The sequence below is a fragment of the Cuculus canorus genome, chromosome Z (assembly GCF_017976375.1).
Source record: "Cuculus canorus isolate bCucCan1 chromosome Z, bCucCan1.pri, whole genome shotgun sequence".
Classification (NCBI taxonomy): Eukaryota; Metazoa; Chordata; class Aves; order Cuculiformes; family Cuculidae; genus Cuculus; species Cuculus canorus.
The window spans coordinates 28,155,893-28,180,886 of record NC_071441.1 but is presented as its reverse complement, the minus strand read 5'-3'; the positions used below and the strand labels follow the sequence as shown (position 1 = coordinate 28,180,886).

At 40.8% G+C, this 24,994-nt stretch overlaps 1 protein-coding gene across 2 annotated transcripts in view; it reads left to right on the top strand.

Moving 5' to 3' along the window:
• MAMDC2 (MAM domain containing 2) overlaps nt 1-24,994 on the top strand; it is a 61,838-nt gene that overhangs the window by 5,651 nt on the left and 31,193 nt on the right. The gene's annotated exons all lie outside the window — the stretch shown is intronic.

Sequence of the window (24,994 nt, the reverse complement as noted above, 5' to 3'; positions counted from 1 at the left end):
TATAAATACAACCTGCCATGGGAGCTTAATGGTTTGGGTTTCCCAAACTTGTAGCCTTGGCGTGTCTGCCCCGAATGCCACTTGATGGAGTGGATAAGCCAATAGAACTGGCACATGATCTGTTTTGCCTTGACCTGATAACTAAAGTTTTTGTCTTCCTGGCCAAAATAATTCTCTTTGGAGTGCCGACTGTCCTTCCTAGTTGCTCCCAAGGAAAGAAAAAAAAAAAAAAGGCTGACTTTCAGATGCTTCTGGTACACTTCAACCCTCATGTTCTTGTTTCTCCTTCACCTCTGGAGCTGTTAGTCCTACACACTCCACTTTGACTGCTCAGCCACTACTCTTGTGTTAGCAACTAATTTCTTCTTGCTGCTTGCTTTTTCAGTTTGTCTACAGCAGTTAAACAGTACCATGTGTGAGTAGCGTTCAGCCTTGCTCCAGTCTATCCTCTGTCTTGCTAATACCAGCAGGAAATCTAGTATTTTTCTTGCCCAGGTATAACATCTGTCCTGTGCTTCTGGGCATTAGCATTTTTATTGAACTATGCTCAAATTATAGTTATTAGAATATTTTTCCTCATTTGCAGAGGCAGGTTTTCTGCAAAAAAAGATGGCCAAGAGCACATTATATTCATGGAGGAGCAGCTGTTGTGATTGCTTTCCATTTGCAGCATGAGAACAAAAGAATCCTAAATTGTTATCAGTGAGTCACTGTGTGAGAGATGAGTCTCAAAGCATTCCTCCTTCTCCACAGGATAGTAACATTTTCACATACAGCTGTTAGTGATTCAGTGCTTACAGAGTCAACAAGCTATTTTAGTGCATTCTACATTAGCTGTGGAGGCTAGCCACAAGAGAGAGCGGACAGCTGTTGTCAAATTCATGTTTACTGAATATACCTGCACCTCCTGACCATAGCCTGGTCTTTGTTTTGCATGAAAACAACTGAAAATAGATAATTTGCTACTTGAAACTGAAAAAAACATTAACTGTAGGGAGGCAAAAGAGTGCTTGTGAGTGGTGATGAAGGCCAAATCACCTCAGTCAAACAAATAACTTGCTTATAACCCTAGAGAAAAATTAATTTCCTCCAGGTAACAAAGTTTGTTACTCATTAGTAAGGTGGAACATCTTGTATGATCTCTGCTACTGATACAGCACAGTAAACCACACTTGCTAAAATTTATATTGCAGCTTCACAAGTCAAAATGCTGCATGTCTACATTAAAAGTGTATTTGTGTAGGAGCCACTCACGTAGAGCCTTCAGCTCATTTGAAAAACCGGGGCGAGCTTTAATGTATAATACAACTGCGCATCTTGATTACACAGCCTACCTGAGAGATTATGGTCACGCCAGTGCAGCTTGCACATGCAGGCAAGGTGACTATACCCAGAGTTTGCCTGAAAGACTGCAGGGATCTGGGCTTGTCTCGGCCGAATGGTGGAGGTTGAGGTACAGTTCCATGGAATCTCAGAATCATCATGTACCTAAGCACCACGTATGCATGACTTTTGAATACCTCCAGGGAGGGTGACTCAGCCACTTTCATCAGCGTTCTGTTCCAATGCTTGACAACTCTTTTGGTGAAGAAATTTTCCCTAATATTTAGTCTACACCTCCCCTGGTGCAACTTGAGGCTGTTTTCTCTTGCCTTGTCACTTGTTACTTGGGAGAAGAGACCAACAGCTGCCTTGCCACAATCTCCTTTCAGGTAGTTGTAGAAAGCAATAAGCTTCTTAAGTTGTGGAGAGAGATAAGTGATTTAGCTGGCCGTCTAAAACCACAGGTGCTGTGGCTGGCTCTGATGGAGATGGATAGGGCTCAAGTTTAGGAAATCAGTCTAGTTTTGTGCTGTTATGTTCTACATTAATAGGAAGTTAAATAATATATTTTCAGCTTCTATTATAAACAGGATGGATACATACCTTGCAAATATTGTTGAAGTTTGCTGAAATGTAAGTACAAACATGCAAATTTGCTTGCTGAAAAGAGCTAGAAATATTTTCAATTTCTGAAAAAAATGAGAGACTTTTAAACTAACCGAACTAAAATGTCTTTTTAAGATTTTCAGGGTGCCTGCATGGCATGAGTTTTTATATCAGTAAAACTGCTGGAAGGCAGTATAAATTACTTTGTGGTCATTGATATCATTATACTACATATGTAATCATGTTGAAAATTAAGAGGAGATCCAGTCATTTGCCAGTTCAATTTTTGGAGGGAAAGGAAGTTATTTTCAGCACTGTTAATTTTCAGTATAAAATTTGGAGTGAATATGGGTCAAGAATTTAATGAGGAAAAATAAGTTTACACTGGTCCTGGTGTGACCATAGACATTTCAGAAATATTTCTTGTTGTAAGTTTTTATTGAGCTTACGTGTTCACCTTGCATAGGGTACACACTGTTCAGAGTTGTAATAGGATCAACCTAAAGATGCCCTAATAGTCATCTGCTATAGGATACTATCTGGTGGAAATCTTTGAAAGCTAATTGAAAAAAATAAGCCAAATCCAGTTACAAATAGTTGCCTTGTGTTCCTTTTTTTTGCAGTTCTCCCATTTTATGTTACCTAAGGAGTTTTTCCACCCCCAGCCACCTTGTGCAAGAGGAGCACAGGAAATGCTATAATTAGTTGGCTGGTTAAGCTTGTCAAATGGGGTCAAGCCTAGTACTGTTACCTCTGGAAAAAAAAAATAGTAAAAAAAAAAAAAGAAGAGTTATTTTCCTTGAATCCTTCATTTCACAGAAAGGGTCATCAGGCACTGGCAGAGGCTGCCCAGGGAAGTGGTTGAGTCACCATCCCTTGAAGGTGTTTAAAAGACAAGTAGACGAGGTGCTCAGGGGCATGGTTTAGTGGCATATAGGAATGCTGAGACTCGATTTATGAGGTCTTTTCCAACCTAGTGATTCTATGATTCCATGATTTTTTAGTCTTTTAATATTACTTTGTAACAGTAATGCAACAGAAGACCACAGAAAACACCAGCATAGTCATCCATATAACTTCATATAATGCTTTGGTTGCTTAGAAGCTGCTATATGATTTGAGCATATTTTGTTATTGCTATTTAAAAGAGTAAGCATCTTTTGCCCTGTCCTTCTCTGGGGTTCTAGGCAGCCAAAGATTCGTGTCTGGTTGTTATAATCCTTGTTCATATGATAATCAAGTGAAAGATTCCTAAAATTTTACCTAACAGTATAGTGCCTGCCACTTTAAAAAGGATCTTTGATTAACAGTGTTTCTTGTATGCTGTATGGCAATTCCTCCAACAGAATTTCTTTTGACAAGCATGGCTCAAGACCAGCATGTTATACAGCTTAAGTAGTCTGAGTAATTAAGTAGCTGTGATTTGAATGTTGTTTTAAATAGATGTATTTTCTGATAAGGTAGGAATTGCATGTTACTCATGCTTTGCTCTGTTCTGACAGCCTTGCGAGTCCTCGTGTGAATCCTATCCATGAATCACAGTAATTAGATTTCTATTTGAAGTATCAGCAAAAGTCTTTTAGGAAACAGCGTCTTCACGGTTTTTAATAGTGAATCATTAAAATCCTTAAAGAGACTCTGTTGTGACTTGATGATGTTTCTTCAATTTGCCAGGCCACAAAATATATTGCATATTAAAAATGGAGGAAGAGCTGCAGAAAGTGAGGGGGAGATTGCAGCTATTGTACCTAAAACCATAGTAACGTGCACAGTTATCAAAGGAAGTCATTCTCCATCTTTCAGATTCTTGGATTTTTGGCATTACATCACAACAGTTAACCAGTGCTAGAAGACTGTTGCCTTGTCTAGTACTCATGTCGAACAAAGGTCAAAGCAGGTTTGTGTGTGTCCAGGGAAATGCTATTGCATTCAGCTTTGGAGCAAAAAAACCGTAGCTGGAAGGTAAGGAAGCCAGGCAATCCTGCCTGCTCTGTGAATAATAAAGATCACAATTTAGTGTACTGTATGCAGGAGCAGAGTTTAAATTAATTATGTAAACATGTTTCTTCAATAAAGCTCTAATTGCTTCACTTTTTATTTGTGGTAGAAACCCTCAGCTAATGTACAGATGAGTAAGCTAAATTGTTCAGTGTTACTACCTGATTCATTTGTAAATCTTGCAATCAAAACATGTTTACTTTCATAGGCCCATTTTAAATTCGCTGAGCCATGTTTCTGCCAGCCTGGAACATGATTTTTTGTCTTTAGGTAACTACATGAACGTGTCCATTGAAGAAGGCTAGTGTTAGCAGGTAGGATTACTCCGTCAGGAACAGGGAATGGTGACATATGGAAAGGATGCAAACTGTATTTTAATCACTGGTATTTTATAGCTGTCTGTTCACTCTAGTTAGATGATGAAATTGGTGCCTGGCTATAAGAATCTAGGCTAGCCCCATATTCATGTAAGTAGCTGTAAGCCAAAGTTACTTCGAAGTTAAAGTCTTCATGTGTACTGCAAGACTTGTGAATGCTGGAGGGTCTTTTGGGAGCACATTCCATGTTTTTGGGGGACTGTGGTAAACTGAAGTGGCCCAATTACTTTCTGCTATGTTGCAGAAAAGTCATCCATTCTTCTGGGCGTAAGTTAAGAATAGCAGGGTGGAAGGGAGCTGTAAGTCCAAGTGCTATCACAGGGAAAACACAGACTCTTCATTGTATGGGCTACAGGGAAGAAGTGTTTGAGAAATAGTGTGGGAAGGCTGAGTGGGCAATAAATACTTTCATGTGTCCATGTGGCTATTGAAACATTCCACTAAATCCCCCAGGAGTCAGTAGTCCTGCCTTCATGAGGGTGAACATGTCTGAGACTTTCAGAGCTAAAACCCATGAGTTCTGCCTTAATTTTTCTTCCTTATATTTTTTTTGCAAAGTGATGATAATTCGGTTTGTGGAGTATTTTCTTTGGAAATCAATAACACTGACTTTCTTAGGGAGTTACAAGTAAAGATCTTGACTTTTCCCTGGCTTTATTCCTTACTGTTTCGGATGTTGTTACATTTTCAATGGCACAGCTTTATTGCTATGACTGGGTATAATAGCATCTCACCCACAAAATTTTGGATAGCATCTGGATTTTTTGATCTGCCTCTGATATGCTTTCTGTGCTCAGAAATCTATTGGTTTGCGTAGGTTCATACACATATTGAGGATCTTATATAAATAAATATGAATACCTGAAGGGAGAATAAAGAAGATGGAGCTAAGCTCTTTTAAGCAGTACCCAGTGATGGAACACTATGGCACAGGCAGTGGGCACAACCTGAAACACAGGATGTTCCCTCTGCATGTCAGGAAACACTTTTTTCACTGTGGGGGTGGCTGGAAGGTGATGGAGTCTCCATCCTTGAAGATAGGCCAAAGCCATCTGGGCATGAGCAAGGGTATTTGGACCAGATGACCTCTAGAGGTCCCTTCCTACCTCAGCATTCTGTGATTCTACAGTATCTTAACATTTTTGACAGAAAACTAAGAAAAGTCCTACTGCAGTGGTCTTTCAGAGAGGTCTCCACCCACAATGAAAGAGAAGATAGTTTCTGTTACTTTTTAAGGTAAGAATTAAACAGAATAGTCACATGTACTTGCATATGTCGGAGTCCTTTTTATGTGTATATTAAATCTCTGCATCCTCATTCAAAAGAAGAAATGAGATTTTGTTGTAGGTCTCCTGGTATGTAAAGGATCTCTTAATTGTTGTTAGCAGGATATGGAGGACTTGTTCCTTACTGGTATTTTGGGGGCTTGATTATCGTGTTGCTAAGGTTTTCAAATGCTCATGGCTGCAAGATTTCATAGGAAACAGATAAGCTAAGACATAGGTGCACCTTGGTGCATTTTGCAGAAGGAACTATTCTTCATAATTTCATACCTGTTGAAGGCTTTTTTTCTTTGTTGTGTGCTGTTTTACGCTTTTTATACTTTAGCAAAATAGTTCTGTTCCATCTAATCACTCTTAGCAGATCATTCAGCAAATGAACTTCCTTGACTGAAAGTTCCATCTCACAGCTGTTTGCCGAAGTGAGTTGAGTTCATTTAAGGCCATATGACAGAGTCGACAGTAATTGTTTAGTGGAGTCAGCAGGGAGGCTGGTGAGTGAATGAACATAGGCTCTGGGTTGCTCTCAGCTTATCAGAATAGGTTCAGGCAATTAACAAAGCAGATGTAGATGTTTGTGCTGTATGCCTTGCGTCTGTTTGGGAAATAGAGGGCTTAGGTTTCCCATACCATGTATCCCCAAGCTGACTTGACATTCATTATCAGTATTTATTACTGTTGTCTGTTTGTAGCAAATCTCTTCTTCTCTCCTTCCCTCATGTGCTAGGTGCCTAGCGTAAAGAAGTGTATTTCCTGCCTTAATCAGATACACACTTGCAGCAGGTACACAGCTTGAAGTTTGAAGCTCTAAATAGTGGTTGGAACCAGATGAGAGGAGACTTAGAGACACATTTCCATGTGTCAAGCCATGCTATACCATCTTCCTGTGCAAAAGGTTGAGACTTACTAATCTTATCCCAGGAAAATCATATCTCAATACCCAAGTGTCAGGAGATATCTATCCTATAGGGTTATGGCAGAACAACAGTGGGAATCTATAGAAGAGCTGGGATAATGCCACTGGTTTTATATCTTGCCCCTACGCTACGCTGAGTCATTTTCTTTTTTAAAGCCCCATAGTTTGGTGCCATCCTTAAGATTTCAGTAGAAAATTTACTCGATACAGGCAGCAACGTAATGGGGAGCTTTTAGTACCACTCAGGCTTTGAGCCATAGCTTGAGCAGTCGTATACTCCTATAGCTGTGAATAAATTTGGAACCCTCATGGTAATCAGAAGATGAATGGTTATGGTTTTCCTAAGTGTAAACTAATCTGTGGTTCTTTAAATTCATAAGTCCTTGTAAAGGGAGGTAAAGGCTGCCTTGAGTGCTGGAGTACATATGCATACGCAGATGAAAACTGGTACTTGGATTTTTAAAGTGTACCCAATGTAGCAACAATAAATGTCTTTAAGGAAAGCAGATTTACTTGATTTTTTTCCCTTTAGAGATGTGCTTTGGGGACGTGATAAAGCCTAGGGCACAAACAATTATAGAGTCTGTCAGTGTGAGGAATAAAGTATGTTTACAAGTCTGTGTCAGTATACTGGTTTGCTTAACAGCTGCATCTCCATATTCAGCTTCACACTACTTATGGGCGGTAAACCAGTTATTAACATCTTCATGTATGGTATGCCTTTGAAAATTTACATGTAGCATATGAATGCTTTATTTTAAGCTGTTGCTTTAGCATTTCAAGAGGGATGACTTGCCACATTTTAAATATACATACATATATCGATAGGCAGTGCTAATCTGAGCTGTTGCTCTGTGTAAGATTAGTTGAAGTTCATTAACAAGGAGGAGGAATTCAAAGACATGAATCTCTACTAGTTCCTATATAGTCTTTGCTTTGAATTTTAATTCTTATAAGGCAGAGGGATTTCTTTCCTAGCCAAGAATATTCTTGTATGCCTAAGTGGAAACAGGAGAGGATTTATACCAGTACCAGATTGTTTTCTAAAGATAGCTACTTCTAGTGCTTGTTTTAAACTGAATGTCAAACTGGTGAGTAATATTAAGGCAGTAACTGTAGTTTGTTTGAAAAAGAAGAGAGAAGTTTGTACAGTGGAGTTGTCATATATGGAAGTAATATGAGTGGTATGTGAGGCTTGTACCACCACATGTAGGTAAAAAATAAAATGCTGTGATTGGTGGGGTTTTTTTTATGAAAATGCACTTATGAATTCGAAGTAGACTTCACAGCTGGTGGGTGTTAAAGCTAAAAATAGAGTTACCTGATCAATTGCCCCTTACTGAGGAGTCCAAGAGTCTTTTCCTGTGCCAGGTCAGCTAGATCTTTTTTTGTTAGTTAGCTTTTCCAGAGTTGTCTAGCTTTTGTGCTGTTTCTTTTTGATAGACCATTTTGTGTTTTCTGTTGTTTATGCATTTAGAAGGGAATGCACTGCTACATGCTTAGTCAACCTGCAACTTAGTCCACTATTATTCAGAGAAGTAACCTAGCCACTTACTGCAAGATTGTATGTGGCACCCGCTTGTCAGCTTGAGTATCTCTGTTTGCTACTCAAGAGAGAGAGGAAGGAAGAACTGCAGCTGAAACCCAGAGCACTAGAAGTTTCTGTGTAAGTCCATGATTTGAAAATATTCAAGTGATTTTGTGGAAAGAGAAGAAAATCTGAAACTTGCTGTAAAATGGAATTGTCTGGTGGACATCTGCACTAGCTGAACCTCCCTCTTCAGGCCTTTTCTAATTTAGTTATTGTGCCATCCTAGTTTGTGTAGCATGTATACAACCACTATTGTGTCTGTAGGGTCCTCATGCTGATGCGTTGCTCTAAGTTAATGGAAGAAGGCAGCCTATAAGATCATTTTGAGAGAGGTATGTTTGCAGGCTTTGCCTGCACAGCAAGCCTGTACATTTTGCTGGTGACTCTACTGACACGTTGCTGAGGAGACTGCATGAAGTGCATGAGAAATCTTCTGCAGGGTTTCCGTTAGTGCTCCTGCGGTCACTGTTATCCACTGACCTACCTGAAGGCTACAAGAAATAAAGACCTGCAAGGATTTGGGTGAGAGTCTAGAGCAACAGAGAGTGACTGACTTAATGAAGATATTAGATAGCTACACTACAGTAAATCTACTGAGGGAAGGAGGCTGAAGAAGGAGTTCAGGTCAAATAGGAATTGATATGCACCAATTTTTTACTTAACCTAGAGTCGGGGCTCTGCTTTTCAACCTCTTTAGCTCTTCCAACATTTTATGTAGGTGAATTGCCAAACAATGAATGTTAAAATTTTCCAAGAAAGTAAGAAGAATTATAAAAATCATTAAGTACTGAATCCCTATGCCAACTGCTTCTGCTTCCTGTCTTCTGTAGCTGATAATGCAGCCTGGTGTCAGCAAGATGTCTGCAAGCACGCATAGGCAAAGAGCAGTAGTCTGTCAGGGAGGATGGACCTCTTCTGTGACAACTCCAGTAACTGTAAGAAATGAGCATGAGATGGGTTGTTCAGCTCCAGACTCTTGTTCTCTATCTCTATCCATCTCTATCTATGGATAGGTCCATCTCTATCTTTCTTAGAAGCCCCCTTTGAATATTGTAAAGCCATAGTAAAGTCTCGCCAGAGCTTGCTTTTCTCCAGGCAGAGTAACCCCAACACCTGAGATGTTCAAGCCCTCGGATCATTTTTGTGGCCCTTGATCCCGGAGCTGCATGTGGTATTCTAAGTGGGGTCTCTTGAGAGCAGAGTTGAGGGGCTTTCTGAGCTGTAAGTGCATGTTGCTGGCTCATATCCAGTTTTACATCTGCCAGTACCCTGACATCATTCTCTGCAGGGCTGCTCTCAATCCACTCATCCCCTAGTCTGTACCAGTACTGGGGGTTGCCCCAGCGACGGTGCAGGACCTTGCACTTGGACCTGTTGAACTTTATGAAGTTTGCATGGCTTCTCTTTTCAAACCTGTTAAGGTCTCTCTGCATGACATCCCCTCCCTCTAGAAAATCAGTTACACCACTGACCTTGGTGTCATCTGCAAACTTGCTGAAGGTGTATGCAATCTCACTGTCTGTGTCATTGACAAAGATATTAAACAGTATTGGTCTCTGTTCAGATCCTTGAGGGACACTACTTATTACTGATTATTTGGACATTGAACTGCTTGCTGACTGTAACTCTTTGGACGCAGACATCCAACCAGTTCATTATCCATTAAATCCATCTTTCCATAGCAAAGATTGTTCTCAATATCTGAGAATCTTCTGAGGTTACCAAATCACTGCTGTTTTTAAATGTCATAATGAACATTTGAGTCATTTTGACCAGGATTTTATTAAGCCTCATTGTTTTAGTCATAGAATCATAGGTTGGTTTGAGTTTGAAGGAACCTTAGAGATCATTGAGTTCTAGCCCCCTGCCATGGGCAGGGATACCTCTTACCAGACCAGGCTGCTCAAGGCCCCATCCAACTTGGTCTTGGATGCTTCCATGGAGGGGACATCCACAACTTCCCTGGGCAACCTGTGCCAGTGCCCCACCACTCTCATCATGAAGAGTTTATTCCTAATGTCTAGTCTAAATCTTCCCCTCTCCAATTTAAAGCCATTCCCCCTTGTCCTATCACTACATCCCCTTGTAAAAAGTCCCTCCCCATCTTTCTTGTTGGCCACCTTCAGGTACTGGATGGCCACAGTAAGGTGTCCCAAAAGACTTCTCTTCTCCTGGCTGAACAACCCCCACTCTCTCAGTCTGTCCTCATAGCAGAGGTGCTCCAGTGCTCTGATCATCTTTGTGGTATATTCAGCTATGCTAGCAAGTTTCTTTCATAGCTGGCACAGAAATACACTACAACAGGTCTGTCTGATGAATGGAGTTTGGTTGCAGTGGAATTTTCTTTCTGTTTGTTTGCATAGTTATTAGGATTATTGTCTGTTTTCATGATCTGTTGTCCAGGTTTCCATATATTATTATTCTATGGCAACGCTATACACAATGTGGTCATACACAAACTAAAAGCAAAGTTTTAGCTGTCCTGGAGCAGAAAGTGTACTTCTCCTTTTCAATTACTGGTTATTAAAAGGCTACCCTGAGGCTTAATTTTAGCACGTAACTCTAACTGAGATGTTTTAGAAGGGCGTTCAAAAAGGCGAGGTGTGATTTTGTCTGAAATTTCAAGACATATTACTGCAATAGGAATCTCTTTCATCATTGCTTCTTCAGGAGACGTAAATTACAGTGTCAACCAGACACTGTCAAACCATGCCTTGTTTCCTTTGTCTTAAATTTGTTTTGATATAAGCAGGCACTCCCTGTTCTACTTCTAAAAGAAGGGTAAATAACTTTTAAAGTGGCCTACGGTTCCTCTTCAATAAGAAAGACTTAGTAAACTGTTCCATTGTCCCAACAAATGTCTATTTGCCCTTTTTCCCTGAAAAGGGAAGATGTCCATTTCAGAGCTAAAATGGACCTAGAAGAAAAATGAAATGTTAATGTTGGGGATTTTGGATCTTTTGGAGATTCTGAGAGAGTTTGCATTTATGCAGTGTGCAGGTCACATCAGCAATAGCAAAGCTTTTGAGCTGTGTTCTGCAGGTAGATGCTTGATGGGCAGTATCTTCATCACTTTTAACCATGAAAATTAGTCAGTAGGGAATATGTATGTCTGCCTCAGATCCTGCACCAGAGGACTCCTTTCCTGTCTGAATGAGGTAGCCAGCTGCTTCTTGTGACATATTTCCTTTATGCCTAGGAACAAATGTTAAATGCTGAGAAATCTGCTCAGAGGTGCAGCAGGTTTTGGGCCTTCTGCCTCTCACTGACCTGCACATTTGCAGGCTTCTTTGCCAGATAGTTATTGTCTGGTACAAGCCACAGCTTTTGCTTAATATAAGAGAGAATTTAGCGTATGTTCACCATTTTTATCTAGTGGTCTGTTGTCAGTCTCTCAGGCTACAACTTTTCAGTTCATACAGTTTTCTGTACTTACAAAGAAGTAACTATAGGTTTATCCTCTCATGAAATAGCTGAGTGGAGGTTAGCTATCCAGTTAGATCTGTCTTCAGAAAGGCTCTGTGGGTTTTATTTTCTTCTAAATGGGCTTCATGTGGCACAGAAATGAGAAATGCAGGTTTAAAATTCATTATGTGATTCCCCTGCTGGAATTAGTCTATATTCTTCTGAAACAGTTTGATTCGTGGGGAACAACTGGGGAGCAGAGCCATTTTCCTTTGCAGAGGGTTGTGGGGACAACCATGGACATTTCTTGAGGCTGGTTTCCTGACTATTAATACTCCTATACTTTATCTTGAGAGTCTGAGGCATAACGAAGAAACAATTTATGTATTTGCAAATTGTGAACATATTGCAGACTTTGATTATTTTTTTTTTTAAAGCAGGTTTTTAAATAGCCAGAAAAATCCCGTGGAAGAGAAAAGAAAATAGAACACTTCTAAAAGCAGGGAAATAACTATGTGTATGAATATCCCTGCTTGGTTACTTTCTTTGTGATGCAGGCGGTATCTTTTGCTCTCTAAAGCTACGTGTGCTTTTTTGCATCTTAAAAATCTACATAAAAGGTAGTTAACTCTTTGTATGAAGTATTTTATTGATTTTTCCCCCTTCTTTAAGCTTTTCTCTTTTTAAATGATAAAAAAAGCTATATAGCAAAGGTCTGGTTTGCAGTAATCTTGTGAAATTACATTTTCCTCAATTCTGGATATAAAGATTCTTGTCTTGGATCAGCTCCTCTGTGGTGTTTGAGAGCATGCTTTTGAAGATTGGTGTGTGAGCCCTTGTGTTTTCCTCCCTCAGAGCACCATGGTTATAGGAATACTGGCTCAGTACTTAGGGTTATTTTCAGTATCACACAGTGAAAAGTTGTCTTTTTTTTCCCCCAAGTTCCCAACGGTCATAAATATTTCCGTTGTTTTCCAAGATAAAACTTGGCAAGCAGCTGTTCTTGTGGCCTAATTTGCTCTCAGCTTTTGAGGTGTGGAGAAGGAGCAGCAGCTCTGGGAGTTTCACCCTCTCTGTGCTGTGGAAATGGGTCTTTCTCTGGCTCCAAGTAAGGCCAGAGGCTGGGGACCATGTGAGGAGGTTGCACTGATAGCATATTTAATGGCAAATATCTCTTGTATGTGCGTTGCAGAGCAGCTGTCAATGCTATTTGGAACAGAGTCTGGAAACGACAGTCCTACACCTCCACTTCTAAGAGACAGGCTGTACCAGGAGCTTTTATATGGGAATGCTGAACCCAAAATGAAGATTGTGGGGCTAGCCTAATCGCTTGCTAGCATTTAATAAGTAGCTAATTACCTCTGTAATCCCGATGATATCCACTGATGGTTCTGGGGCAAGTACAACTGCAAACATCTTCGGTAAATAAGTTTGTCTGCAGGCAGCACAAATTTCTCACTCTGTGGGTTTACATGTGAAACTGGGACAATTTCAGACCTGAAATTCCGTTTCTTGACAGCAAAAAGAAAGTGGTGAGTGACAGGCAGTGACCAGCCAGGCATGCTGGGGCTGTACCTGGTGCTGGCAAGGGCAGAAAGCCCTGCATGGGAGCATTGGCCTGTGCCAGCTCCTGGCTCTAATTCCCCACAAAGGCTGTATGTTTGCAGAAAATACTTTTCTAGCTGAGAATTCACAGTTCTAGGAAAACTGTAAGCATACAAAAAATGTGTTGGGACCAGCACTGAACATGTTCGTTGACACTGTATGCAACACCTCCAAGCATTCCAGCATTTGCCTCGTCTCAAATAGCTTCTGAACTATTCTTTATGGCAAATACAACACTAACAGGCTTTCTTAGAAAAACTGGACTAAGGACTGTTTTTAGAAAGACCACACAAAGCTTGGCAGATAGAGCAAAGTTATTTCTGCAGGGTTTATTTTCTGCATGGTTTATTTTTATCTAAAATAAGTACAAAGCACATGCTGCTCAGTTAGACTCATCTGTTGATACAGCTGATACCACAACCAGCTCGAGCAGTTCTCCACACTGAGAAATGGCAGCAGGGACTGGGAGAGCACAGGGGAGTATCTCGATGTGCTTGATCTGCACTTAATTCTTCTTCTTCTGATAGACATCAGTCTATAACCACTGTCAGGTACGAACAGCGGGCTGCGAGGATGCAGGGTTGGATCTGCTGAGACCTTTTGGAGTCCTTTGCTTACATTCTGAGCAATAAATCAGGGTGCACATTTGCAAGGGAAGTGCTTTTGATGGGTACTGTTAAGTGCCTGTTGAAATTTGGTGGCCCAAGGGCACCAAAGCAAGTTAGTCTAAATGGTGTTTTATGGATTTACCTAAATTTCATTAACATCTGTGTGATCACCCTAGGATATTTAGGATATAAAGTAAGAAGAATAAGGCCCAAGAGTCTAATGATCAATTAAGGGAAATAATAGCTTTTAAAAATATAGTAAGGGCCCATAAACTCTAATACTAAAGAAAGTTTTGAGAAGCTTTTCTTTACTTTGGCAGTGAAATGGGAATGAGGAAGGATATCCTGAAGGAAACTGTGATGAACTAGCAAGGTCAGATTGATAGATTTTTTTTCCAGTGACCAGTTTATATCTCAAATGCTATTTCTGTCTTGATAAATGCATGTTACAAGTTGACTGGGTTATGCTGAATGCCCTGCAAGCAAATGCCTGAGAATAATGCTGGATATTCACTGGAATGAAGTGGCATTAAGTGCTTAAATTTGCCAAAAGTTTCAGTAGCTTTTCACTTCCAAAGTTATCTAGGAAAAAAAAAAAGAAAATATTTGGGGCCTATGTTAGGAATAAAGTCTGAGATCTGCAATGACAAGTGCCCCTGGGCAGCTGGGGAGTATGTGAAGGGGCTGCCTGAGGAATTCATTTGTTGACCATTGCCGAGGAGGGGGAAGCAGAAAGGCCACCATGATGTGACAGACATGTGAAGAGTGGATGGGGCCAGACATACATCAGAGACATGATATTCTAGATGACATGTGATGGCTTCAGATGAATTCAAACATATAAGGTGGTTCACTGATTTGGAATCAGTCCTAAAGAAGAATGTGACTGGCTGTTTTAATTAAAATACAAATCCCAGGGAAGCTAAAATGTATCAAATCTGTTGATTACAGTCAGAAATTAAATGCCTTGTGGAAAGCAAAATACTGGTTCCTAAATCTTTTAATTGCATAAACATTTGTTGGCAAACATTTCTACCTGTTCCCTCAAGCTGGACTTTGCACAAAAAGGTGTCTTTTCATTTCAGTAATGGTGATCCCAGTGGAATTCTGGGTAGTCCAAATGTCTGACTGGGAGCCAAAGCTCCACAACTGAATCCCGTGCAAGTAGTACTAGAAATGCAACTACTGAGGAAGAGAAAAGGAAGTCATAGGGCACCAGCCTCTCCCTACAGTAGAATACTTTTGGAGCTTCTGATATAGTTTGAGACCATGTGCAATTTTTTATATTCCCTGTAAAAACTGGAAAGTCATTCCAGAGGTAATAAATACATACAAGTTTCTGGGAAAAAAAACCAGCAAGCTTTCATTCCTGCCGTTTGGTTTGTAGCATTTCATATTTTTAAAATTATCCACTCAACAAAAAGAAGTAGAGATTAATAACTGAAGAAGGAAAAAAAACCCCAAAAACCAGAGCAACCTTGATAGGTTGAATTCTAGGCTGTGAAATCCACCTTTCATTTAATTTCACCCATTTTAACAGTTTCTGTGTAAGGGAATTCAGCCCATTAGTTATCATTCATATCTGCGGAAGGGATCTTCCTTGCAGGAGCAGGGTTATGACCAGAGCCCCTGTGTTCAGCTTGCGGCAGATGTACTCTACCATGAAGCATGGGTATTTTTCATTTGAAGGGTACTTTCTGCTTGAAGGAGACAGATGGGAAGCTGGATGCATGATACTTGAATGAAAAATTGTTTGTCAAACAGCTGTGGGCTCAGTTCAGTACCTAATGAATGTAATGGTACAAGAGGTTATACTTAAATCTCAAATGGCAAGTGTAGACTTCAGGATTAATTGCACAACTACTTTACATTCCACTAAAATGTAGGTGAGATGTTTTAGAGATTACAGTTATCTAACCTGGGGTTATTTTGATAAACCTTTAAAAACTTTGTTCTCCAGTTTTGTGGATTTTGACTCAGTCTGTCTATACACACTCATACACATCCACAGTTGCTACCAGCCTCTTGCCAGGCAGAAGTGATGTAGAGGACTGCAAGCCTAGAAGCAGCCCTGGTAAACTGAAGCTGCCAGCTTTGATCTTTGAAGTGTCTAACTGCCAGGTGCAGTTTTGCAGAACTCCAGGAAGTATTAGCGATGGTCCTAGTGGTTGTGACATTCGACATCGATAGATGTGTTCCTTGACTGCAGGTCTTGTGTTTACAGATGCTGAGTCTTCACCATTGCGTGTTCCTGGTCCAGGATGAAGCTTGCTGGGGCAGAAGTTGAGTCACTGTAGCTGAACTCTTGTTTACAGTGGATTACTCAAGAGTGAACATTGAGTAAACCTAGCAGTGGTTACATGGCTGCTACAACAGCAGCTGATGATAAGTTATGAAACAGTACTCTCCAACGGCTTTTGGAAACTCATGGTGTGGCTAGGCTGATTCCTTCAGATCACCTTCTCCAGGTTACTGCTAGTACCTGTCAGGATCTGATTAGCTCACCTGTAAGCATTTCTGTAGCCAACTATTTCAGGACATGAATATATATATATATATATGTACCTGTTAGCAATTCTGTGTGTACTTCGTGACATGAGATCGTTCATCAGCTCACCATGAGCTTGCTAGTCATTCCAGTGATCCCGGTATAAAAAAAGAGTGTAGAACCACCAGTTTTATGGACAGCAGGAAACTGATCTCACAGGATTTCAGCTTCCGAAGCCAGTGAAACCAAATAAATAGTTCAAATATTTTGAAACCAAATAATATTTCAGTCAGTGTAGGATGTAGGGCCCAGATGACTATTAGAGTCAATGTAATTTATGTAGGACAAGCAAATCTATAATTTTCCTTGGAGGGATGAGGATTGTGGGCAAAGGTCGAGTTTTCTAGTTGACCTGATGTAGCTAGGAGACACAGACAAGCATTCAGGGAGATGAGCTGGTTTTCAGGGTAATGCAGTAGGCCAAGTGATTTAGCAGATGCAGAGAGAGCAGATGAATGCAGTAGGAAAGTTTTGCTTTTATAATCTTTCACTGAGTCCCTGTGGTTTATGGATGCACTCCAGAAGGGTACTGGTCAAGTGTTTTTTTCTTTCCTAAGGGCAGTGTTGCAGCTTGGCCCAGGGCTGCCCTGCATGCTGTGACCGCACTTTTTCTTTCACCTAAGCCAAGTCGTGCTGGGCAGACTTTTGTTCCTGCTCACCACTGAGCCCTAGCTCCAACGCTGGCTTCTCCTCTCCCTCGCGTACCCACTCTTTGCTCTTGACCCAAGTCTTCAGACTTCCCTGGCCAAGTGCAGGTTTACTTCAGAGTTTTGCTTAGATGATGAGCACCACAGGCTTTTAGTTTAACCCCTTTGGAGCAAGTTGGAAGTTTCTCAAGTCAGAAGTCTTTTGAAGCAAAAAAGCATGATCTTCCGGTTAATGGAAATCCTGACATCTAGCAACCAACTCAGGGTTGGTTGGGTTGGAGTATCTCTTCTTTCTCTCAAACTCTTAGTCTCTGTGGCTGTGCTTGTCGCTCTGATCTGAGAAGTGTGGCCCCAGAAGTCCCGTCTCTGAAAACACAATGAGAAGTCCCCTGTGTTATGGTTCTGGCTCACCGTCTTCTTCATGTTGGTTCTGCTCTGGGGTGCAGGCCACCAGTTTGGTCTGGGTTGCAAATTTTTCTTTAAAAAAGTGCCAAAGTTGTGTGGACTGGATGGGTAGGTTTGCCTTGGGCATGCTGAGATGTGCTCAGTACGTCAGAGCTTGTAATGTGTCACAGGCATACTGCACCACACCACATCATGTCCTTCTGCATAAATAAATGACAGGATCAATGAACAAAGTGAATAGAGAACATAATGCAAGGGAATACTACAGCAGTGAAGTTTCATATTCTCTTGCTGAAGGAAGGCTGCCCTGTAATGTGCTCTGCCAGGACAGGCACCTGTGATGGAAAAGCTACCACAGTGCTTTCCCCTGAGTGTTTGATCCTAGTAGAAACATTATATAGCGAAGACATGGAACTAGGAATGAAAGAGTTGAGCACTGTGAACAAATAGATCCCTGATGATTTCTACTTTTTTCTATCTTTAATATTCCCTGTCAACTGGGAACAATGGAAACTGACTTAGGATGCAAAAAAATAAAGAAAAGGCTTTCTGAATTATTTCTGATTCAGAAATTCAGAGCACAAGATCTTGTGTCTCCAGATCTTACCTATGTATTGCTCAAGTATACCAGCTAGCAGAAATCACGGACACGGCTTTTTGAAAGAGCTGTTGCAAGGAAAACCAGAGATATCACAGAAGAACATGGCAGCCCCTGTGCCAGCAGATAAAAAGTAGTCAAAATTATGTAATGAGCAGTGTGAAAAGGAGAACTGAGTGGTCTGAACAACAGCTTGCTGGGTCTGATGGGTTGGTTGGAACAAGCAGAAAGAAAACTCAAAAATTGTGTAAAAGATGTATGAGATCATTGTGAAAGAGAACAAACCCACGTGCTTGTGCCTGGTGTAATTGGTGCACGATGTAGAGATCTTAGGAATTCAAGAAGCAGAGCAAGGAGAGGACCTGGCTGTTGCCAAGAAGCTCTTACAAGTTCAAGCATCCCCAGAGCAGTGGAGCAACTCCTCTAAATCAGAAACAGAAGACGGCAGCCCAAGCTGGGCCCTAGCCAGACTTTCACAGGCACGCTGATGGATAGAGGCTGGAAGGCATTGCCAGTGTGGTAGTAGCTGTGACCAGATGCTGCAGTCACAGAGTGTTTCAGGGCTAATTGTGCTACTTTTATGGGTTTTGACAGGCTTAGGAACAGCTGTATTTCTGAACTTTCTGGGGAAGCAAAGGACAGGGCAGGAGGGTAGGTCTGGTAGTTAATCCAAGCCCTCCACTGGGAAAGGAGCCTTTGAAGATTCATCCCTCAGGGCTGGGAAACATGAGCTATCTGGCCTGGTCTGGTGGCTGATGCAAACAAAAAGGGTCAAACAGTAAATCTCAGTTCCCCGAGGGAGCCTCTGTTTATAAAGTAAGGTAGGCTGGAGAGAAAGCATATGAGGGAGCTCTTGTTGTCTGGGCTGTCCCTCCAGCAGGAGGAAAGTACGTGACTGCCTGGGTGAACTGCCTGTGTGTTCATGGTTCAAAGCTGTGCTTTTCTACAAAATGCTTTTGTTTTCAACAAATACTACTCAGCTTTGTGAAAGTTGCCTGGAAACCCCATTGTTTCCCCTGAAGAAGCTGTGTTGAACAGGGACAGATGTCGTGGATCCTCAGGTGCCCTCTCTGTCTGGGCAGTGACCGGGTTCAGGCAGCTGGCAGTGGCCAGGCAGGACCACTGGCTTTTGCCACAGAAAGGTCACAGCTTTCAGCCTGAGTTACGCTGTTGACACAAGAGGAAGAAAAGCCTCCTACAGTAGGAGTGCATGTCAGTCATTGCAAGCAACAAAACCAGACACCTCCTGCTTCTCCATCCGTCAGCTGTTTTCACAGAGCTACTTTTAGGAGACTACAGAGGAGACCAAGAGTTAAAAGACCAAGAAGTTTTTTCTAATGATGACAATGCCAGTTGGCCTCAGCGTGTACCATGCAGTTCTCCTGGTGTGAAACTAACAGCTTGCCAAAAAGAATGATCTGTGGCTTGATGGGAGTGAAAATATCAGTTATGCCCTGTGGGCCCAAGTAGCTTTAATCAGGGCACCACTCTGGGTGTTTTGGGACTGAGCCTCTACCTTCTTTTATGTGGGCCAGCTCAGCTCTGCTCTGCCCTGTGAGTGTTGTGTGTTGCAGGGATAAACTGCCACATGTCTCATAAGGACCAAGGGATGTGGTTAAACACTGACTCTCGCAAGGGTGGACCACTGTTGCTGCACTTCTCTGTCTGCTGGATTAGGCTGAGTAGGGCAGAGTAAGGCAGACCGCCACAGGGGCGGTGGATAGACCTCCTCCTTGGGTCCAGCAGTGGTGGTGAGAGGCAATGACTTCTACATCTGCCTGGGATGCACTGCTGCTACCAAGAGACCTTGCTTGCGCAAGAGGTCCTGATGGCTCTTAATGCATCAGGCTACCCAGAGGGAACCTGCCCCATTGTAGGCAGATGAAGGCAGCAAAGGGAAGCCTGCAGCCAGCTTGGAGATAGTATGGGCACCTTTCTTGAGCTGCACCATGGCATCTAACACGGGAACCTGTGGTAAGGGCTAAGCCCTCAGTAGCCCAACGCTGCCTAGATTTTAAGGCTGCATGGGCTGAAACTTTCTGCGAAGATCTCCAGCTCAAATGACGACCCTTTACTTGTAGGCAGAAAGATATGAAAGCATTCCAGACTCTGTTTGTTTAACTTCTCGTTAAAAATCACCACTATAGTTGTAGTTACAGTTGCTTCTGTAGTCCTAATACAATAATGTGGGCCCAACTGAAATATTTTTGTAGGCTTTTGAGTGTTTTATTGGTTTGGGGATTTCTTTTGCTTTTACTTTCTTCATGGACTGGTAGGGAAAAATGTATTCCCTCCAATTTAGAAGTCACTTGCTAATGCAATTTTTTGCTTTTCCAACACACTGCATAGAACATTTGGAAAAAAACGGCTTCCCCCTCCAACTCCTCCAAAAAGTCTTCCCCCTTTTTCCCCTCCAAAAAGTCTTACGAAAATTCATGGTGACTGTTCCTGATTAGAAGAATTTTCTCCAGAAAACCTCAACTTTTCATAGTTAAGACAAATCTAATGTTGATCCGCACAATTCTGTTTTTCCAGACAAATGGTCAACAAAAGATGTCTACTTTAGTTGAAAAGTTTGCTTTCTACTGAAAAGAAATGAAAAGCAGAGTGTTGAGTCTAAAGCTTTCCTATCCAGTCCCACAAGCCTTTTCTGAAGTTCACCCAAAATCTGATATGAAGTATGAGCTGGTAGAATTTATGTGTTCCTAATTCAGATGCTGAACCATCACCTAAACCTCATCTGGGTTAACCTCCATGTGCAAACTTCATTTGCAAAATATGTCTCTCTGACTGCGTCATTAATACTTTTAACTAAATTTTCCTGAATATGCAAGACTTAATAGGTCCTAAAATATGTACTCCTTGACTATGGGTTGTTTTTTGGGGGGAAGTGGGTGGGTGGCAGAAGAATATTTTAAAGAAAACCCTAAAGCCTTGGCCCAAAATCCAGGCACTGTGATTCTAGAGGAAGTATCAGTAGATCAGTTTAAATGGCCAGATGTTTTCTACTTCATATTTCCTTAATACTGCTTAACTCGGATCTCACTGCTTGTATGCATTTTTTTTCTTGTGGAATTGCACTGTTGCTGAACTAAGTGAACAGCTGTGTCAGTTATAAATACCACAAAGGGTCTAACATATCTGTGGTTACCCTTCCAAATTTTTACAGAGGAAATATATAATTTGAAAGCTAACTGGTAATTTTATATATCTCAGTTGTTGAATTTTTTTGTTTTGTCAAAGGAATTTGGTTTAGTTTATTAGCCAGTCTGGCATTTTGTCATGATTGTGTGATTTACAGAGAAAGCAACCAGTGTTGTTTCTGCACTGTTTTTGGGGAAAAAAGTAGTATTGATGATCTCAACCTCCCTCCCCTAAACCATTGCTGTAATCACTGCTGACTGATGTATTGTTGTGCATTAGGTAACTAAATACAGATTTGGAAAATTTGGGTGAATGACTCATAGAGTTAAGGTCTCACCAGCTGTAATTGAGAGACTGTGTGGAACTGCTTATTAGAGCAGCAAGATGAGAGACATGCATATAGAAGGATTTTAAAGGTCTTGTTTTGTGAGTCTTTCCGATGCAATGCATAGTTGCCTGGAGGAGGGATAGGTTTGAAACAGTGGATCTTAATCCCCCCTAGGCTGAGTATTTTGCTTAGATGTGGAGGAATGTAAAACGAACACATGCTTGGTCCAGTACAGTACGATTCAGCTGTGAAGGAGAAGAGAGTGAAGTTACATAGTAGGTAAAAAGTCATTATGGGAATGTAGGTTAATTAAGTGCATTACTTCCCAGACTAAGTAGTAAGCGAGTGGTGAGGAATATACACCTGAGAATCCCCATCTCTTCTCCTGGCTATAGGTGTTTGACTTCATGAGTGAACTGTTAGCTGTTAGTAGCCAAAGGTACTTAGCAGTCCCTGGCTTTTGTCATCTCTGAAGAGACTTGTATGGCGTTTTCTCCAGAATGTTAAAATTCCATGCTGTTCCCTAAAAGTGAAAAGAAAGTGCAGCTTTCCTGTATTTGCACAGCCCCTTATACAGTTTATGGCTGCATCTACTCCCCTGAACAAGTAATTGCCAGAAATTGTATGCTAGTGTTTCTGTGTCATCAGGCTGGTCCTAGCATTTTGTGACTGTCTCTCTTTCACTTTCCTGTGATTTTGAAGAATATCCTCACTTGATAACTGTTGAATGACTGCTGTAAATTAAGTCCTATGGACATTTGGAGGAGGAGGAAAAAAGGACTTCCTGCAAAATGAAGCTGCATGTTACACATTTAATGAGAGTTCAGGCTACAGCACTGTGCATTCATCAGATTCTTCTGTTACTCCCACAAAGAAGTGTGGAAAGTTGTCTGCCTCTTTAGTCCAAGGAACCCTCTCTTTGCATTGATTTGCTCTCACAATTGCCTTGTGTCAGTCCTTGAAGTCTGCATTGTGAGACCTTTCTGCAGCAGTGGCACATGTCGTTGCTATTACTGACATACAGTTTAGTATAAAGGCCATTTAGTCAATGCCAACATTCATTTGGAAGAAGTTTAGCCTTAGCATTTTCTGTGCTTGATACTGCAAAGTGCCAGGTGCCCTGATCCTCATTAGCAAAGCATTTAAACTGACGCATAAATCTTCCCATCAGTGCTCCCGCTAATTTCAGGGGAGCCAATCACACATTTAAATTTCCAGAAGATGCTAAAATGTGTAGCAGGTTGGGGATGAGACCTCTCCATTTCTAGAGACATAATGAATAAGTCAAATTGGTTTTTTTTAAAAAAAACAACCTTCACCATCAAAAAAATTAAAAAAAGAGTTCATGTTCTTTGCTCTCCTGTCAGTGGGGAATCAGACCAAGCCAGAGCAAGTGTACAGCAAACAAAGAATGCTTAAGTTTACAGTAACATAATCATCCGGGCTAGATGGTTTTCTTTCTCTTTTAAATCACTATTTTTGTAGGAGAACTTTAGTTTACTTATAATTAAGTCTTAAAGCCAGGCAGCCATTTAAGCCTCATAGCTAGTAATTTGAGGTCTTCATGTGAATGTATTTTCCTATGTCAACAGTAATTTATTTATGGAAAAAAAAAGGAGAGATGAATATTATAAGAAGAGTATGTTTCCTATGGGGTTTCTCATGAAGTACACACAAAAATAGGGCTGAAATCTAAACTGAAATTGCCAGGCATGGATTGTGAATTGTAGGTTTACTTGTAAGCAAAATGATTCAAATTCAGACTAGCTTAAAAACATAGATTATTCATCTGAACTGGATATTGCCACTTATATCAATTAAAGACAAATGCGTGAGAAGCGTTCAAATTCTGATAAAGCATTGATGTTTTCCCTCTGTCCCTCATGCATGTGAAGACATGCATACCTTGGACTAGCACATGCTAGCGCATAAATGCTGTTCTTGCTAACTCTTCTGAGCTAACTGGATGTCTGAAGGCAAGTGGATGTTTTAGGCACTCACATTTTATTTAGTGGCAGATTTAAGTATTTAGCAGGCATATTAACGACCTATTTTTAAATATTTGTTCCTGAGTTTATTTGTCTTTCATATGCTGCTACAATAACAAGTTACTGGTACTTAACCACTGATTTTGTGTATTCCTCCAAGAGACTAAAACCAGACACAGTAGATATGAAGAGGAATTATGGTAAGAAGGAAAAAAATTCCATTCCCTAAAAAGGGAAAGAAAATTAAACTTTTCTGTATTTACACAGCCCCTTATACTACTTAGGGTTGCATCTACCCACTAAGTAAGTAGCAATCATTTACCTTACATCTGTTAAACAAAAACATACAGTACATATGGGTTGCTGTACACAGTGTCTGCAGGTGAGAGAGGGAGGACATGCAGGGGGGTGCTGTAACATGCATTGCCTAAGGACTCTGATGTTACCAGAGCTACTGCTTGCTCCTGGCATCTTCCTGAGGTGTATGGGAGAAGACTTTGGAAGCCTCATAGACCAAATATGTTAGCTGCCGTTTGCCTTGGGGAATTGGTAACTGGCTGTGTGCATGATTTTTTTCACACCCAAGAGCATGCTTTTGAAATAATAGAGTAGCTCCTGGGAAGCAATCCCAGGGTGGCTTGGTGGAGTTGGAGGATTCAGGTGGGATTTGGGAGTGGAGGGTGTGCCTCAAAGGCAAGCTGGTTATTTAACATCAGACCAGCTGTCAGTGTGTCTGAGTTAAGCAAATGCTTACATATGTGTGGAAACAGAGACAAGGTCTGTGGTCAAGTAAAATGAGATTAAAGAATAAGAAATATATGCTCTGGGGAGTTTAGAAGGGATAGGTGTGATGTGCTGCTGGGTGAAGGACTGACTCAACACAGCCCCTAACAGCTGTTGCAGTTCTTGCTTGCAGCCTGGCTGCTGAGGGTTGGTATTTATCTGGTATACATTGCTACTAGGTTGGAAGGATAATTTTCCAGATAGTCTATGGGATAATGTTTCAGACATGGATGTCCTAGCCTGTTTTGTTATTTTGTTGTGTTTTTTTTTTTAAAAAAATCCTCTCTGTTTCGTTTCCTGCAATGTATTCCAGTTTTCTATGACTGTTTTATCCCATTTTGCTCTCCTGATCTTGATTTTGATGTATTAATAAAGTCTCCAGCACCAATCATCTGTTTCACTATTATTTTTTTCATTTTTGTCTCCTTTTTCTGCCTCTTGTTTCTTTGGCTTTTTTTTTTTTTTTTTTTTTTTTGCCTGCTTGTGCATTTTTAGCTTCTCATTACATCCTTTCTTTTGTTTTTATACAGAATGTTACGTTTTAGGCCATGCTCCTAAAATATCCGTCGAGAGAGTAATTCTGAAATAATCCCATTGAAACTGCTGCTAATGTTTAAATGTAGCTTTACATTTAGCACATTTTGAATCAGCCAATTTGTACATGTTAGTTTTATGACTTAAGCAGGTCTTCTAGTTTTCTTCTTTGAAACCAGAAATGCTGTAGAAGTTTTTGGCTGCAATGTGAGGGTTTGGTATTGTTTTAAAAATTAAATTATAAAAAGGAAGTTAAAAAGTTTTGATCTGTAAAATAACTAAGTAAACCTGCAGTATATTGCTGCCTGTG